This window comes from Manis pentadactyla, chromosome 2 (assembly GCF_030020395.1).
Source record: "Manis pentadactyla isolate mManPen7 chromosome 2, mManPen7.hap1, whole genome shotgun sequence".
Classification (NCBI taxonomy): Eukaryota; Metazoa; Chordata; class Mammalia; order Pholidota; family Manidae; genus Manis; species Manis pentadactyla.
In genome coordinates, this window is record NC_080020.1 from 221,842,851 (window position 1) to 221,862,326 (window position 19,476).

General features: G+C 40.5%; 1 long non-coding RNA gene across 2 annotated transcripts in view; it reads left to right on the forward strand.

Moving 5' to 3' along the window:
• The window catches only part of LOC118910600 (uncharacterized), a 266,015-nt gene that overhangs the window by 123,242 nt on the left and 123,297 nt on the right, over nt 1-19,476 (forward strand). The gene's annotated exons all lie outside the window — the stretch shown is intronic.

Below are 19,476 nucleotides of genomic sequence, written 5' to 3' on the forward strand. Positions count from 1 at the left end.
CAAAGTTAGGAAAGTGGCAGAGGTGGGGCTTGAACTCAGGACAGAATGAGTGCAAAACCTATACTGCTGATAACTATCATGAAATCCAGCCATGGGTAAAGGAAGAGATTAATTCCCTGTGACCCTGAGGCAGAATTTACACTTGTTAATGGAAAACAGAGGGTCTTAACTTATAATAAGTGGTTTCTGAGGATTCTTCCAGTCGTGGCATTCTAAACTTCCATGAAGTCAGGACCTACCATGAAATTTGCTGTAAGTGAAAACACCATGTTTAGAAGCTCCATTCGAAGCTGGGAGATAGAAAAGTGGCCTTCACTTTCAGGACATTTCCTTGAAGGTTTAAGGCGTTGTGACAAGTCACTTAGCTTACAAATGATAGCCAGTGTGTTCCCTACTCCTGTTCTCTGTCCTCCCCTTTCTTCTGCCTTTGGGGCCCTTTCTAAAACTCATCCACAACTCATCCTTCTCTTCTCTACACTAATTTTTGTTTCAGAAAATAATTGAAAAGAAGCAAATCTGACTCTTTGTTGTGTCCTTAAGACTGGGCTACCTAAACTATTGCTGATTTTCATGTTTGGTGTAGCATCTGGGCCAAGATGATAGTGTTCCTAATATGTTAGCTCCACCCTGCTGAGTGTTCATCAACACCCTTAACCCAGTTATCTGCAGGGACTTTGACCCCAGACAGGGGGGTCGCACATGGAAGCCAGGACATTGCTTCAGGACGGACTATGAAAAATGCATGTAAGATAGAAAAATGTGAATTATGTGTGAAACAAACAAAAGCACCAGGCAACATGGAATTTGTGTCAACAAAAGGTTTCTACAAGCTGTTGCTTGCTTCTAAGGCAGAAGGAGACTGGCGCCTGAGGAACAGTGGCAGGGATGGACATTTTACCCAAGAGTGTTGAAACAAAAGGGGTGACCTATTTTGACTGTCACTGCTTTCAAGTTCTTACGCTCTCCTCTTTTCTGCGTCTACCTCCCTCCCCATTTGCTATGCAGCTGGGGAAGTTACTGATCATTGAGCCAGTCTGAGCTATGACATTGGGAATTACTGACGTTTGTAACGTCTTGACATATTCAAGAGAAGAGAAAAACAGTCCAAAGGGTGGGGCCTCCAGTTGATTTTGTAGTTGACTGTAAACCAACTCCACCACTCCGTGACTTGAGTGAACCAGGGGATGGCAAGGTTCTCAGGAAGATTCATGCACTGGAATGTCTAGCTCATGTTCCAATTAAAATATTAAATCTGGTGATACTAAACTACACAGACTTTTGGTGCCACCAACTGAAAATGTTATAAGTACTAGTTTCCATGCTAGCTACAGAAATACAAAGCTATCATCCCCTCATTGAGAGAGATTTCTAGGTAGGAGACAACTAATACATTATTTTTATGAGCAAATTATTTTCAGTTATTTAAAATGATTACCCTGTTCCTCTCTGGATCACTGCAGGAGACCCAGGCGTCCAAGTGCCATGGCTGCTATGTCAAATATAGTAAATAACATTCCAATTATGTTCTGGGGTGGGGGGTATGGCACACACACAGCTCTGGGTTGGCTCACAGCCACCTTTGCTACCACTAGGACTGCCTTCCTAAGGTGTTCTGGGAGAAAAGAGCCCTGTGCAGTCCAATTGGCAAGTCTTTTGCATAAATATATCCCCCTTTACAAGGCTAATGAGATTTTGTAGCCTACAGGCCACAGCTTAAACCCAAATCCATGACCACCGTGCCCTTTCATTCATGTGGGATCTACCGTTTCTTGCTCTCACTTCTGCAAAGGGCTCCGAGGCTCCCTGCAGCCTTTTAAGGAGAGACTGAGGGTGGCAGTCTGCCGGGTGTACTGAGATGAGGCGCTCTAAAATAGAATTTGACTTAGTGGATAAAGGATATCAATTTAATTCTATTCCATTTAATTCAATACATGTTTATGGAGTGACAGCTATATACCAGGTTCTGTGGACCTGCCTGTAGCCTGGACTCATTTGATCGTTTTCATAGCTCCTTTCTAAGTCTTGATTTCTTCATTCATTAAATTGTTATAGCAGGTAGTACAGTCCCCTCAGGATTCCTGTGTGCTTAAATGAGAATGTGTGTGCGGTGCGCCCAGCCCATTGCATGGTTCCTGGCAGGCACGTAGTAAAAGGCCATGTCTCTTGTCCTCCTTCCTTTTCTCCAAATACTCAGAAACATAAATCCATCACCCTTCAGAGAATCACTCCAGGCAGGGGCAGAAGATATGCAGAGCATCTCTGATGAAGATTTTCTTCTTGAGACGACATTCCTACTGAATGCAGCTGGATAATACTGCCAACTTCATAGGTTTAAGAGGGCAATTAAATGAGAGAATGTCTTCAAGATGCTGCCCACATATTTAGTGACTCACACATTTCATACAATGTTATTACTATTATCTATCTGTCAATTTATTTTGTCATCACGGCTTATTTTCTTGGCTTGAAACCTCTTGGATTCTGGAGGTCCAGTTGCCCCTCCACACATCCGCTGTGACTTCCTGGCTGCTTAAAGAGTTTGGGCATTCCTTCACTCATTCCACACATCTTTTCTGAACACCTGCTGATTGCCAGATGCTTTGCTAAGCCTAGGTGTCCCAAAGACAGGTAGGGTCATCAAACTGGTCATACAGACAGGGTCCCTGACCTCTAACAGCTTATGGTTTGTGGAGGAAGCCAGAGAAGAAAACACATCATTTCAATACCATGGAATAAATGTAGGGGCAGAGCTCAACCCAGGGTTACATGGGAGCACAGAGTAAGGACATGCACCCTGTCATGGGGGTCGGTGGAAGGGGTAGCCAGGGACAGTTCCTGGCAGGGTGAGCTCAGCAACTACGTGCTGAAGGACACATTTCTCAATTCTCAAGAGCTTAGAAGTGCTACTCACACTTGTGTCCTTGAAGCATCACGGGCCATAACTCATGACAAAAAGGTCTGCTGCTGCCAGGCTATGTTTGGAAGGCAGTGCGTAGGCTGGGCCTAGTGGGGGCATTTCTCCACAGGCAGAAGCAGAGCCCTTTCCTCCCCTTGTCTCCAGAGCAGCACCTCCTGAGCACCTGTGCCCCGGGTGCTCCTTGGGCTTTCCCCATGGCAGGCTCCCCTGTAGGCCACCCCACATACCTGGGTCCCCAGGGTGACTGCAGAAAGCTGCACCGGCACAGCGCCCAGGCAGCCCATGAATGCACAGCCAGTGTTCACGGGAGAACAACAGGGGAGGGGGAGTCCCTGGACCGCCCAGCACCCAGCGTCCATCTGCTGCCATTGCTCCTGTTCAGGAGGCATGAAGCCTCCCAGGTGATGAGGGCAACAAAGTTCGGGAAGCACTGGGCAGTGAGTGATAACCAAAGCTAAGTTAAAGGAAGCTTTATCAAAGCTTTTGGTTATGAAAAGCTAAGGTGAAGTCAAAGCAAGTCCATGGCCCTCCCTTTCTGGGGCCTGGAGTGGAACATAATGCTCGGCACTCGGAGGGCTGGCTTCCTAAGAAATGCCTTCAGCCGCAGGCAGGGGGTCTTCCTCAGCGTTCCAGCAGCTTTTCCAGCAGCCCTGACCGAGAAGCCTCGTGTGTCCCCCCAGGTCTGGGGCTGAGCTGGGACCCAGGCCTGCCCTGTGCTTCATTTCTCCTGTCCATCTCCTCCTGCTGGGCTTTCCTCCAGTCCTGAACATCTCTGCTGATTTCTTGTGCCACTTGGCCTCCCTCAGGAAGCCCTGAAAGTGGCCCAGCTCTCATGAGAACTCAAACAGCCAGCCAGCTTTCAGGATTCCCAAACAAGCAAATATTAGCTGCTTTTATGAGGTACACATTCACTTTAAAAAAAATGACTTCATTTTTTTTTTTTAGAGCAGTTGTAGGTTCACAGCAAAGCTGAGGAGAAAGTACAGGAAGTTCGCATTTACCCTGTCCCCATACATGCACAGCCTCCCCCATTACCAACATCCCCCCACCAAAGCAGGCCGTCTGGGACAACCGCTGAACCTACACTGACACACTGTTAAGTGCCTGACGTCCATTTCCTACATGACAGTTCACTCTTGCTGTTATGCAATCCATGGATTTGGACACAGGTAATGCCATGAGTCAATCATTATGGTAGCATATAGAGTGTTTTCACTGCCCTATCAATCCTCTGGGCTCTGTCTGTTCATACCTCCCCTGTGACCTGTAGCAACCACTGATCTGTTTACTGTGTCCTTAGCTTTGCCTTTTCCAGGATGTCATATAATTGGAATCATACGGTGTGTAAGCTTTTCAGTTTGACTTCTTCCACTTAGTGATATACATTTAAGTTTCCTCCATGTTTTTCATGGCACATTCAATTTTTAAATGTCCATGCATACAACGTTAGATCTCAGGAAGACGGTCTCTGCACTTGGAGAGATCAGGGACTCCTGTGGTTATGAGAGCACCCAGATCAGACCACTGGGCCAGTACATTCGTGGTGGAGGGTGGGGAGGGATTGGCCCAGGGTCCTCAGTTTTACAGCTGAAGGATCTCCAATCCCCTCCACAGTGCTGGAACTGACCTCAAGAAGAGAACTAATGAACCTAATTCCTGCTAGAGAAGATTATTGAGTAATTGAGATGGACTGCTTCAGAAGGGTCCTCCTTCCAGTATCCTCTAATAATAATAATAATAAACCTAGGAGTGATAATAATGGAAGGAGCAAATTCTAATTCCAGTTCACTTGTGTGCTGTGTAATAAATGGACAAAGCCCTGGGATATCTGGTTTCTCATTGATCCCACAAGAGTGACGGTATAGATGGCAGGAATAAGACCAATATTTCTGTTTTTAAAAGAAGAGGCCAAATTTTTATGCTGCTCTGGGACTTAGTGAGGGTCACAAAGCTGGTGTGCATAACAGAGCAAGGAATCCAGGTCACGTCTCTGATGCCAAGCCCATTAATGTTTGTCTAGTATGTAATTGATCCGACTCATATTTATCAAGCAACTACTGTGTTGAGGACCCTGGGCTGGGCTGCAGAAGAGGGGACCCTTGAGGGGACAGCAGAGGCATACACAATCCCTCAGATATGAAGTGCCATGCGTGCCTGTCCAGCGAGGGACTCAGAGGCATGGGGATCAGGGTGGGCTTCAAAGGAGAGGTGTGCCTTGACCTAGGCTGTAAGGATGGTCAGGAGGCAAAGATTAAGGGAGTGCTTATTACCTGGCAAGACATTTAGGCAAACTCATTATGACGGGGAACTCGTTCATGTGAGTTCAATGTCAGCACGTTACCAGGTTCAGACGCATGTGAAGAGGATCTTACTTTCATCTCATGCCCCTTGTAAGTCTCCTTCTCAGGTCTTAGCCTGCTCTGTCTCTGGCTCAGGGTGGCTTGAACCCAGACACGGCACATTCTCAATGTCAGAGGAGGTGGCCATGAGCAAGAGGGGGAAGTGCTTCCTGCAGAGCTCTCAGCACGAGCCTCTTCTCCTTGCTGCCTTGCTGGGCACTGCGGGAGGAGGGCATGGACCAGGTCCTGGGCCGTGATGCAGTTGGCAGGGGAGCACCCACTCCTTAGCAGCTTGCACAGGCCTCCTTTCATCTGGCCATCCCCAGATGTGAAGGACACAGAACAGAAATTGTTGGAAGACCTGGTTAGAAGGGAGAGGGCGGAAAGAAGGGCTCTTGCAATTCAAAGCCCAGGCCCTCCCGTGCGTGTCTCTGCGGCAGCTCCTCGGCTTTCCCTCTTGCGGCCTGCCTGGGAGCTGGGTGCTCCTGCTCTTGTCTGGCTGCTGCCTAGGCAGCAGCATCTGTTAGCAATGAATGAAGATGGGGTGGTGGCAGCAGGGCTAGCAGTGGGGCAGGAGGAGGGCCTATTTGCTCACACACATAAAACCACAGGCCCCCTGGAAGCGAGCACCCCAGCAGGGCCCACTAGTTCTTGAATCTGTAACCAGGAGCATGTGATTGAAAGATCCAAGACTTTACTTCTACTCAGCGGGCCTCAGCATCCTCATTTCTTACATATGAGGGGCTTGGTAAGGAGACTTCTCAGAGCCCTTCCAGGGCTCAGTCCTGTGCCAGTGGGAGAGGTTTGCTGGTCTACATCTGAGAATCAGCTGGCTCTTACACAAGGCATGGAGTAGGACTCACAGTGTCTCTGGCCCATGAAGGAAGGGGGCTGGACCTTCTCCAGGTTCCCAAAGGGAGAAGCAGGCACTTTGGAAAAGGGATCCATACTGCGCATGGGCAAACATCTGATTCTGATCCAGTATCTGATATCTGTTTTCCCATAGATCCTGTCAAACTGTATCATGTTCACTTCAAAGTCATGACCAAGGAAACAGGAAGCAAAAGTGCCAGGAAGGCCCCAAAGCCAGAGCTCAAAGCCACTAGGGTATTTCTGGAAGGCTGGACAGGTGAAGGTGGTCTTGTATATATAAAAAAAAAGTTAACAATTTTTCTCTTTAGCAAATAGTCCTCTTAGGAAATGATTGGGTGTGAGCAAGAAGCCGGAGGCCTCTCTCAAGTCTTAAAATCACAAAATGGGAAATAAAACAAAGTGCTTCCCCATCCCTTCTTCCCTCTGTGGGCCTGAGGAGGTGAGGGCCTTGGGTGGGCAGGCGGGGCTCCTGTGCCTGCCCCAGTGTGGTCCTGGCCACCCCCCCTGCCCAGCCCACAACATAGACACTGGTTCCCACAATGAGGAGAATCAGGGGGACCCCTCCCCTGGGACTCCCCATGCTCTGATGCTCTGGTGACTAAGTTCCTGGAGATTCTAGCTAGTGTTCCTGTACTTAAGACCCTCGATTGCCTTACAGTGGTGGGTACGTGGGCATAGATGGGAAAAGAAGAAAGGAGTGGTGTAAGGTAAGAGGAGGGATTTAGTGGTCTGGAAGTCCTCTGTGCTTCAGAATAAGTGGACAGGTCCACAGAAAGTGGATTACACTCAGGTAGGGGTTGAAACAGGGCATAGAATAGATGACCCTGGTGTACAGGAGGCCCCATAAGGATTGTAAAGGGATATATTTACATCCCTTTGTTTTTTTCTGGAGTCAACTTTGTGTACTCTAATTATACTACATGAGTAAACTAGGTGTCTTGTATTCCTGTTATATAAAATCTGTAAGATTGGCCATTGCTGACCCACTGTGTGACCCTGGGAATTAGCCTGCTAGTTCCAGGTTTCCTGCATATCTGTAAATTGGGAATTCCATTACCCAGATTCCTCAGCGCCTTGGGGATTAATGAAAGCCTTGTTCACAAATGTCTCAGAATCCATAAAAGCCTAGATCGATAATTAACAAGAAAGAAAAGGCATAAACATTTCAAATATATATCAACTCCCAAATCTGTAACAGCCAATAAGTCTAAAAACTGAGTGGCTACAATTTCCCCCAGTGACAGGCAGCCCATGCACTTCCAAAAGTAATTCTCAAATAAGCATAAATTACCATGTGGGGAAACCTTCCACGTATGCCATGGCTATGGATTTATTAAGTGAAAATGAAACTTTTAAATAAATATCTGGAACAAAAAAAATGTATTTCCCAATCTAATCGGGCCACAGAAGCAAGGTTTTTAAAGTGCCGTGAAGCCTGGACTCTGAGAACATTAAAGCTGAGCACATCCTTAGAAGTCATTTTGCTGAGTCAGTTACTGTCAGGTAAACTCCCTTCCCAACTCTCCAAACACCTGGATCCTCCAGCTATTAGCCAAGAACAACAAGGGCATAAAAGTCCCCAGGGATCTTTCTCAACCCCTCAGGGAATCTGCCAGATTCTAAGGCACCTTAATTACCTAGGAAGAACTTGAGTTGAAATTCCTGCTTAGATTCTGAACCAGCAGACTTCATTTATTCACCCTGTTGTTCCTGCCGTGTTGTCTTTTCTTGAAGAGCAGAATAGGCCCTTGTCTTTCAGCTTTTGATCAGTTTTGTTGGTACTATACATCCTTGCAAAAGACCAATGGAATACAAAATCTAAACTGGAAGGGACACATCAAAAAGCTAACAGCCCCACAAATGCTTCAAGGCACTTCCTGTGGTGTAAGCGGCAGTACTCAGTGAACATGACTGGTCTCTCCAAATACCATTCTAGCCCTTCCCTGTTTTGGAGCTTGCCGGATCCATGCTTGGGCCCTTGATCACTCCTACTCCTCTTGCCAAAGAAGAATGTGAGAACTCAGGCCTAAGTTAATCACCGTCTGGCATTCGCTGTTGGCAAGAATGCATTCATAAATGGGCAGGAAACATACTTTCAAGCAATGAGATAAGAGGTTGCTTTTTAGGTCTTGGTAAAATTTTCCTTGATCATAGAAAAACCTCAGGAAGAGATGTTCTCTCACTCTTGTTGGCAAGAATGAGAAGGCAGTGCTTTTGGTAAGCATCTTATGATAACAAAGGGAACCAGCCTTGGAATAAAACTGAAGGGAGAATAATGATGAAACAGAAATTGGTTCTTGATGACCTCACAGAGGGACTAGGTTAATTCCCTAGTTAAATTCCTTTAGGAAGTTCACAGTCGAACACGAGTGTTTCAAATACTCTTGAGAGCTGAGAAATCTCATAGACGATTGTTGCTTCCTACCTATTCATGGAAAGAGATGTCAGGGTTGGAAATAATGACAATTGCTCTCTATTGCTGTATGCAATTGCTGGAGTTAATGTGCTTATATTTTGCTTATTACTTTTCATCGATGTTCCTGAGGATATTTATTTATAATTTTAATTTTTTTATAATGTAAGTTTTGGTATAGAATTATGCTGACATTATAAAATGATTCGGAAAGTGTTTGGTTCCTTATATATACTTTAAAAAATTTGTGTAAAATTAGTATTATTTCTTCCTTAAATGTTTGACAGATTCACTAGTAGAATCATCTGGTATTTTATTATGGGAGAATTTTTGATAAAAAACACAATTTCTTTATAAAGCACTTTTCAGATTTTATTTCCTCTTGTGCCATTTTGGTAAGTTGTATTTTAAAGAAAAAAGCATTTTGCCAAAGATACTAGTTTGTTGGCATAAAATTTTTCATAATATTATTTTATTATCCATTTTATATCTGTAGGGTCTATAGATAGAACATCTTTCATTCACAATATTTTTAAATTTGTACTCCCCTTCATTCTTTTCTGCTTGATCAGTGTTAAGTATTTCTCAATTTTGTTGAATTTTTTTCCTCTAAGAGCCAAACTTTGGCTTAAGATCTTAGTTTACAATTTTTTTTCTGTTTTAAATTTGATTTTTGCTCTTATCTACATTTATTTCTTCCTTACACCTACTCTAGATTTACTTTGCCTTTATGTTTTTAGCTTTTTAAAGTGGAACCTTAGATCATTGATTTTAGACCTTTCTTTAGATCAGTCAGTTAAAGCTATATGTTTTCCTCTAAACACTGATTTAGTTGAATCCTACAGATTTTGACATGTGTTTTTACTGTCATGGAGTTTAAAATATTTTTTTCCTTGTGTCTTTTTTTTGCAAACTGATTATTTAAATATGTGTTGTTTGCTTTCCAAATAGCTGGGGTTTCTTAAAGACCTATTTTTCGTAATGAACATTGGTTTAATTCTATTGTGGTCAGAGAACATACTTGATCTGATTTCAATCCTTTTGAATATGTAAGGTTTTCTTTTACGGCCTGATATATGATCTATCTTGGTGAACATCTCACATATATTTGAGTTCTGTTGACAGTAATATTCTATATATAATTACATCTGTTGTAAACAGCAATGCTCTACAAATAATAGTTACATCAATGATCTGAGCAATATATTACTTTCGTCTAGTTATTGTATTATTTTCTAAAAGAGGATGTTTCAAAACTGTGACTGTGAAATTCTCATTTCTCTTTATAATTATGCTAGTGTTTGCCCTATGTGTTTTGAAACTCTTATTAGGCATTTGCATATTTGTAGTTGTCATGAATTCCTGAAGAATTTACTCTTATCATTATGTGATGTTTCTCTTTTTCTCTGGTAATACTCGGTTTTGAGATCTATTTTATTTGATAATATTGCAGATATCTTTGTCTTCTTTTGAATACTATTTTCAAATTATATACTTTTCCTTCCCTTTCAAACTGTCTTTATATTTCATGTGTGTCTCACACTTTGCTTTCATGCTTAATTTTTTTTTCATTTTTTGTTTTGTTTGTTTTTTTAAACCATTGTGATCGTTTTCTGTCTTCCACTTAGGGTGTTTCATCCATTAACATTTAATGCAATTATTGATATGTTTGGTATAAATCTCCCATGTATTATTTATTTTCTGCTTAGTCCTACTATTTTTCTTAATTCTATTATTCCTTCCTCCCTTCTTTTGGATTATTTGAATATTTTAAAAGTTCCTTTTTAACTTATCCACTGACTTTTTAGCTATATTTATATTATTTATTAGTGGCTTATTAGTGGTGCTAAGGTTTAAAATATATACCATTAACTATTCACATTCTGATTAGACTATTTTTGATATGCTTTTATATGTATTATATCTGCATGTATTATAAATGCCACATGAGAATGTTACAATGTTGCTTTAACCAGTTCTGTGTATCTTAAAATAATTAAGAGGAAACATCTTTTTATAGATACCAAGGTATTTACCATTTCTACCATTTCCAATGGTAGTCATTTCTTCCTGAAGATCTGAGTTTCCATGTACTTTTATTTCCCTTCTGTTTGACATATTTACTCTAAATAGTCTTGGTTTTATTTTTTTTCTAAAAATGACTTTATTTAACATTCATTCTTAAATGATATTTTTCCTGGATATAGAATATGGGTTGGCAGGTTTTTTTCAGACTTTAGAATGCTGTTCCTTTGTCTTGTAGCCTGTATCAACTTGGATGAAGTCACTTTTTCCTTCTATATCATATATAGCATTTTCTGTCTCCATATTCTTTTGTAGTTTTCTCTTTCTCATTAGTTTTCATGAGTTTTGCTATGATTGCTTAGGCATGATTTTTCTTTGTATGTACTATGTTTGAGTTTTGCTGAGCTTTTTGACTTTACAAATGTATGTCCTTCACCAAACTTGTAATACACTTGTTATTTCAAATGTTTTTCTGCCCCATATTCTCTTCTCTCATCTTCTGAGATTCCAATTACTCACATTTTGACATTGTTTCACATGTCCCAGAAATGTTGCATTTTTGGTTTCTGTTTTTTTTCCATGCTTTTAGTTTATTTCTCCTTCAGATTGGGTAATTCTATTAATCTATCTTGGACTTCATTGACTCTTTCCTTTTTCATCTTCATTCCACTTGTATTAGTTAGGGCTGTCAAAGAAAGAGAACCAATAGGATGTGTATGTGTGTGTGTATGTATGATATATATACATATGCATATATATGTATATGGGGAGAGAGAGAGATTTATTTTAAGGAATTGGTTCATGCATTTATAGAGATTGGCAAGTCCAAAATCTGCAGAGTAGCATGGTGGGCTAGACACCCAGGGAAAAGCCAGTGTTGCGATTCAAATATGAAGGTCATCAAGCAAGCCATTAAGCAATGCCATACTTTTTGCCTTTGTTCTATTAAGGCATTCAGTTAATGGGATGAGGCCCATTCACATTACAGAGGGTAATCTGCCTTCCATAAGTCCACTGATATAGATGTTAATTTCATCCAGGTGTCTTTCTTCCCTCAATTATTTAAAAATATTTCTGCTTTATCTTGGGTTTTATCAGTTTGAATATGACATTCCTGAATTACTTTTGTTGTTGTTATTATTTATTTTGCTTGGAATTAGCTGAGCTTCTTGTATCTATGGGTTAATTTTATCCATTTGAAAAATTCTCAGGCAATATATTCTCAACTGTTTGTTTTCTTTATTTCCTCTATCTTTTTTCCTGGGACTCCAATTACAAGAATGTCAGACTATTTGATGTTTGTCCTCTGGATTTTGGATGCTTTGCTCAATTTTTTTTTTATTATTCTTTCTTTTTCTCTCCTCTTCCTTCTTCATGTAACATCACTGACCTATCTTCAAATTCACTGATCCTATCTAGTCTATTGTTAGCCCTTTAAATGAATCCCTCCTTTTCCATATAGTAATCATATAATCATATACTATATAGTCTTCTTTCACTTAGTATAACAGATTTGAAGTTAATCCACTTAATCATATGTGTCAGTTTGTTCATTCATTTATATTACAGAACAGCATTCTATTATATATAAATGCTCTCTGGTACTCCTATGACCTATGAGCATAAGTGCTAGGTTGAATTGACAACAGGTCTCTTGACCTTGTGTCATAGTTGAACTGTCTCTATGGAACTTCACTTTAGGTGCTGAATCTAACTTTAATCTTCCAGTTTGTATGGAGCACTTTTAGTCCATTTTTCCCCATGGAATCTGGGTTAGTGGCTACCACTGCTTTGGTTTGGATTATAACCCAGAAGGCTTGTGGCTTCAGCTCTGCTCACTGCTTTGCATTTAAATTCTATTTCAGTCTATGGTGATGTTTGTTATGTTTTTCAGCACAACTCTCTCTTTTGGATTTTTCTCTTTTTAATTTAAATTAATCATTGTTGTATGTTTAAAGCTGACAAAGTATGCTAGACATAAACTTAATATGTCACCTTTACCAGAACTCTTCTTTTCGTTTATAAATGAAGAGCTGAGGCTCAGAAAGGGGAAGTGTCTTGTCTAAGGCCGGAGAGTGAGCCTGCACGAGAGCCTAAGCAGATACTCAGGTCTCCTGACTCCAAGCCCTGGGAATTATCACTGTCCCCAGGTGCTCAGAAACCGACCCGAAGGGCAGGTCTCTGCATTGAGCTGCTTCCTGTCTTCTTACTGGAATGGACTAGGACACAGAGGCAGCTGCTGGGGAGAATCACCTGATGTTTCCTGATAAGGTAGAGAAGATGTTTAACAGGTTTCATCACTGCCAAATTAATGTCTGAATAAAAACTGTTCTTTCAGCAAGCTGTCACAGTCTGAGTTAAGCACACCCACTGTGTGTGGTGCCAAATGCAGCCAGTGACCTTTGCGTTCACCAAAGCTCTAGAAACAGTATTTTCCCTTTAGAGGCAATGTAGCTTCCTTATAAAGAAGAGATGTAAAGGAAGAAAGTTGACCTCCAACTTGAAATATGCAAACATTTCATTGTATGTTGTACAAATATAATACAATTGCCAGTTGAAAAATGTCACTCCGCTTAAGAAAAAAAATGTTACATGGGGTATGTGTGCATATGGGAAATGAATTTTCAAAACCTTATTGCTAGGAACTATCTCCTGATCAGACACCCATTCTTCATAATATTGCATAGGTGTGTGATTAAGGGCTTCAGGCTAAACTATTTTATTACTTGAAAGTCTGTAAAGATAAAACTATCAAGCAAATTGTTGACTGAAATAAATCTAGATTTTTAAATTAGAATTTGAAGGGTTTTTTTTTACTCCTTTTAATTACTTAAAAGATTTAGCTAAACATTACTTTTGGCCCCTGTAGCCATCGCAAACACACTGCAGGTTGAAAAATGACATTAGATTTTCTTCATTTTCCAGCTGGATTGCCTCGATGCACTGAGACCTCTTTGATCTCTGCCTGTATGTGCCTGTCCCGTGTCCTCGTGGCCAGTTTCCCCCTATCTCTATGATTCAAAGCCCGAAATGAAAGCCTACACACTCCAAAAGCTTCTTTTACTTGCAAAACATGCATCGGGAGATGATTTGTTGACTTCTGTGCATTGCACCCTTCAACATCTCTCACCACCCAGCAGGGGTAGGTGGATGTTCAGTTGACTGAATGCTGGAAGCAAAGTGGCTGCAGATAAAGGGCACCCACAACTTCAGAAGATTGTAATTATTGAGCACAGCTACAGGAAGGGGTATTTCCCTTGCTATGTTCTAAGATTAACACGTGGAGCAGCTGACCAATGAAACAGACCCGAGTGAAGGGTGTTTAAAGGATCAAGTCAGTGTTTGTTTAATGCTTTAAAGGGGCAATAATGGGTAAATTCCTATTATTGCGAATGATCTAATAACTAGTAATAATTATCCTCACCCAACAATAGAAATACTAAGAGTGCATTGAATTTCATAACATTTTGCACATTCTTCAGCTGTAGTAGGGCTCCTCGAGGGTGATATTGCAGGTCTAGTCACCCTGAGCAGCAAAGCCTGTCTGCCCCCTCACCAGGTCTCATACTGAGCTACCTGTCTCACACCTGGCAATCAACTCACACAATACCGAATACACTCGAGGTGGCTGGAAGAAGGCCAAGGAGGGGAGAGGGCAGTCTAGCTCCCAGTTTTTTGTCTCCACTGTGTCAAACAGTAAGTGAGTCTCTCCAGTGAAGCAACTAATATCTTTGTGTTGAAATGACAGGTTGTTTTGACATCATCAGACACAGCCAAACAAAGAATGAAAACAAATCGGTAGCCACGTTTCACATTTCCTGATTGTAGGCGCAAAGCAATCAAACACACCTGCAAGAGATCCTGAAATGCAGGCTTTGATCCTAGCTTTGTTCAAGGTGCCCACTAGTCCTCTTTTATGAAGTTTTTCCTGCTAAGGTAATCATGGGACGCATCGTGGCCCGTCCAGATCACACACTGAGACTTGCATCTTGTACTTACTCTCATAAGCGAATGCTCAGCTGTAGCTGGGATGCTCTGCCACCATCAAGCAGGTATGAGAGAATGGTGTGGGAGCAGAGAAAACACATTAGCGGTTAAACACCAGGACCGCAGGTGAAAAGAGATGATCAAATAATCAGGAGGCTTGAGGCTCTGCCTGCAGTCTAGTTTCCACATCCTGGAACTTGAAAGCCTTGATGCTTAAAGGTTAAAGAGAAATCTGTGGGAAAGAGAGAACATTTTGAAAACTTGATGTTACAGTGATGGGTCAAAAAAGAGTTTTGACTCAGTTCAGACACAAACGTCCATTATGTATTAGGAAGGATGCTGTTACGTTCAGGATCTAGCTTCAATCCAGTTCTCCAGTGGGGCTCATGGGATTGCCAAGAAGAGAAAGAATCCAGGGCTGGAAGGATGGTGGTCCTGGTGGCCGGTGTCTCTTCTCTGATAAGGTAGAAAAATTCAGGGTTGGCATGCAGCAGCCTTGTCCGAGACACAAGATCCTGCCCTTCCTCTTTGCTTTCAACCTTTCTGGGGTGCTCTTCCTGTAACGCGAGCCTGGGGCTTGCTTCAAACACCTCTCCATCTACACTAGGTCATCAATAGGCAGTCAAACAAATCATCAGTGAGCTTCCAAAACTATGACTGCTAAGGTCCTACGGATGAGAGGAGACAGGAAAATAGGATAGATTGTCTAAAGTGCTGGAGTTTTCTATCAGAAGACCTGGACTAAAATCTCATCTGTGTCACCTGGAGCAAGTCATATGGGACTATCTCAGGAGTTAAAAAAAAATACAATACCTTTTCTTTTAGCTTACAGAGTTAGTATGAAAGTAGGATGAGATACTCATTTAATTTGAGTTTTGTTTTTGGTATACCATTTGAAAATACCTTACAATGTATAGATGATAAAGATAGTCTTCTGTTTTGTCAGAAGTTGTTAGAAAACTTTTGTTTTTTATAATTGGGTTTATTTTGGGGTACTATTTAAACAAGGTTATTTTTGCCCCATATGGATAGCCTATTATCCTACTACCTTTGATAAAATAGTCTTTCCCTGGTGATTTATAACGTGATTTTGTTATAAAGCAAGTCACCATGAATGTGCAGGTTTGCTTCTGGCTCTCTCTTTTGTTCATTTGTTAATCCCCTTTTATGCAAATACATCACTTTTGTAATTACTCTAGCTTTAAAGCGTGGATTGATATCTGGTAGGAGAGATTCTTCCTCCTCCTCCTTTTCTTGGTCCTCCCTCATATCTTCCTTTCTCCTCGAAGATGCTTGGCTCTTCTTGGCTATTCATAACCCCCTGTGCATTTGAGAACTGATTTGAAAGAATCCATTTCATAAAAATCTTATTGGGATTTGGTATGAATCTCTTTGGTTCACAGATTAATTTGGGGCAGAATTAATATCTTTACAAGACTGTACTTTCCAAAACTGAATTGTATATTCATATATTTGTCCTGGTTATCTTTAATATCCTTTAGTACATTTTAAATTATTCCTTTGTAAGTAATTTACATATCTTCTTTGCCAGACTAATTTCCAAGCTGTTTAAAAATCATATATTTATTAGTTACTGCCAGTTGATGTAAAGAATATTGATTTGTATTTGCTGATTAATATTTGAATATTGGTTCATATTTATATTAATATATGTGATAATATATATTAAACATTAAGTTATGTGCAACACACTTGCTTGTATAATTAGTATTTCAGCAAGAGAAAGATGGGACACTCACATTAAGATAATTTGAGAAGAGTTTAGTGCTGGTACTATGTACAGAGGTGTGAGAAGGTATATAATATCACAAGGGATAATGCAGCAGCCCAGGCTGGTAATAATAGGGCTCCATCAGCAGCTATGGCTGTGAAGGATCAGATGAGGGAACCACTACTGGAACCAGACATGGGAAGTCCTTGTAGGAGGTCTGCCTGGCAAGTACTGAGACATCCATGGGGGAAATCAGCCTGCCAGTGGGGATGCAGAGTTGAGGGAATTTCTTTGTTTTATTTATAATCTTTTCTCTTTACTTTATTTTTGACTTCCCAGTATGTCTCTGGATTTAATACTTTCTCTTAAAGCTTAAATACCTGTATTATTAACTTCCAGTATTTTTTTCCTAATATATGAATGTAAGACTTTAAATTTTCCTCTGAGAACCTCTTAGATGCCTTAAAGAAATAGTAATATAACCATTACTATCACAACTACAAGTACGACTATAATGTCTGGTATGTGTAGATATATACTGCTTTCATTGTAATTCAGTTCTAAATATTTAAATTTCTATTATGGCAATATTGTGTTTTCAATTTGCCATAGTGTTTTCTTTTCTCTTTTTCCTCCTTTCCTTCCTTTATTGGAAAAGTGATTTCTTTTTCCTATTTCTTCCTCTAATGGGTTGAAAATTAGACATCTTTTTGTTCTTTTAGTGGTAATTCTAGAATGTGTTACCATTCATACTTTAGCTAACATAGTCTGAATTTAATGAATATCTGTGTCCCTCTTCTGGACATCTTTCTTGTTATTGGTATTTAATAATGTAATCTATTTTCCTTTAAACTTTTCCAAATAGATTATTAGTATTCCTATTACTGGTATTTTTAACAATTTATGCTGATTGAAATTTATCAAAATGTTTTATGATTTCACACCAGCTGTTTTATAAACATGTTTGCTCAAAGTTACAAAATTGATTTCTGAGGGAGTGTGCACACCTCCCACTCATAATCAGTATTCCTTTGAAAACCACTTTTATCCCACAGAATGTAGTGTGGCAAGTTAGCTTACAAGTCTATTTATCTTATCTCTGCTCAATCAGTGTCAAAACTCAAAAATCCTGACTAACAAGGCTAAAGTCTATCAGAATTGTCCTCCGTTTAGGAAAGGGGTATCACTGCTACCTTGCCAGATCCTGTCCCTTCTTCTTTTGCTCAGCTGTGGCATCAAATGTCTGCTAGTAGAAGCCTCAGGACTTAACCAAATTAAGAAGAAATACATGCAAGTAGTATGCACTCTGAGTATATGTGATGCTTCCAACCTGTTGGGAAGCTTTTTTTTTTCCTATTGAAAGATGTTTGGGTCCTTTTTTTGATGTGTGGATAAACTGGTGATATACTGGAGGATTTTAGTATGTTACATATTTAAACCTAATACATCAGCCATTTAAAAAAATTTTGGTTTTATTTTTTTGCATTAGGGACTTGTACTTTCCTCATATATCAACAAGCTCTTCTTTTGATATGTGGTGCTTCAGATATGTTGTACCTTCTAATTTGAGGAAAAGAGAAATGTTTTGAAGTTTGCTTTTCACAACAATGGGTCTTCCTGACATTCCAGTATCTGAATATTTGGAAGTTATTGTGGCCTTGTAATTCAATACATCTCCAAATATAAATATATATGTTAATGTATAGGACTGTGTAGCTCTATATACAAAAGTTCACATAAGAAGCACTTTGTTTATTGTAAAATGTTCTAGAAATATTAGTTACGATGATCTGAATGTATACAATCACATGGCAATATTTCTTTTGGACAACAGGCAAATATTTGGTTCAAACTTTCAACTTTTTACTCAAGTTGCCATTTGTTTCCAATTGGTAAAGTCATATAATGAATACTCTGTCTGTTCTTTAGCAATGAACCTTTGATAGTGCCTATAATGTTACATGATAACATTGGGCTCTTTAATAACTTTGACTCATCTTTGTTTCTTCTTTTATCATCCCTTTGTATCTGATATTAGAGTAATATGCATACTCTTACAGACCATGAATTCCCTGGAGAAAGGATATCATTCATTTCTATATTTCTTATAGAACATTACACAGAGTTTTATAGGTGATGGAAATGTCATTAACGTTGGTTAAATGATGAATGAATGGACACTGGTGTCCCTTGTAGCCCCTGTACTTTGGCTCAGGACCTAGAGATGATGGAGGGTATACTTATGGCACAATTACTGTGATTCCCAGTATCCCAGGTGGCCCGGGTTAGATGTCTGAAGAAACCTGCTTTCACATTCTCTCTGTCCTTGCTAAGACTAGTGAAGGAAATGAAAGGCTGATGGCAAATTTGCACATTGAATGCATTTATAAATAGGTTACACGTAAAAACTCTCCCTAGTTCTGTGTCTGGGCACTGCATGGCTCCCCCACAACCCTGATTATATAGAACAAATCCGTGGGTGAAGAGAAGTGAATGAATCTTTACGATTTCTCAGATTCTGAATATTTATGCACCACTGTATTTTATATCAGCTTCATTCTTTTTCTTGGCCATGCATCTACATTTCTGTGTGCTTACTGTCTGGACACACTTCTTCTTAATATTTAAACAAAGCCCTAGATAGGCATACAAGCAGACACAGTATTAATGGGCAAAAAGTAGGGGCCATTTACAACTGGCACTTGTCCAGGAGACAGACTCAGTCATGTGAGTGACAAGAGGAAATGCAGTCTTCTCTGCTTTAAACTCTGAGTGCATAATGAAAAGGGAATTGAGGACCTGGGCATTGCCAAGGCAAAGAACCAGATAAGAGGGCAGGACCATTCCCAGTCTTGCCTCTGCCATGCACACTGTAAACTGATAACTTGGGGTAGAATTTCCCAGCCAGCAACCGGAAAAGAAGTAGGTTTTACAGCAAAGTGAGTCAGGCTGACAGCTCCCAATAAACAGAACATAGGTCCTCTCTGTAATCCGGATAGGAGGCCACTGTCTGCCTCCCTGTATTGTGTCTTCAGCACAGAGCCTCTCCCAGGATGTCAGAAGTTGACCCAGGCTGCATAGAAAATAATGATAAAATTAATGGATAGGTCACATTTGTTGAACACTTACCAGGTGCCAGCAACTGTGCTAAGTACTTTATAAACATGATCTCATTTCATCTTCTGAAAAA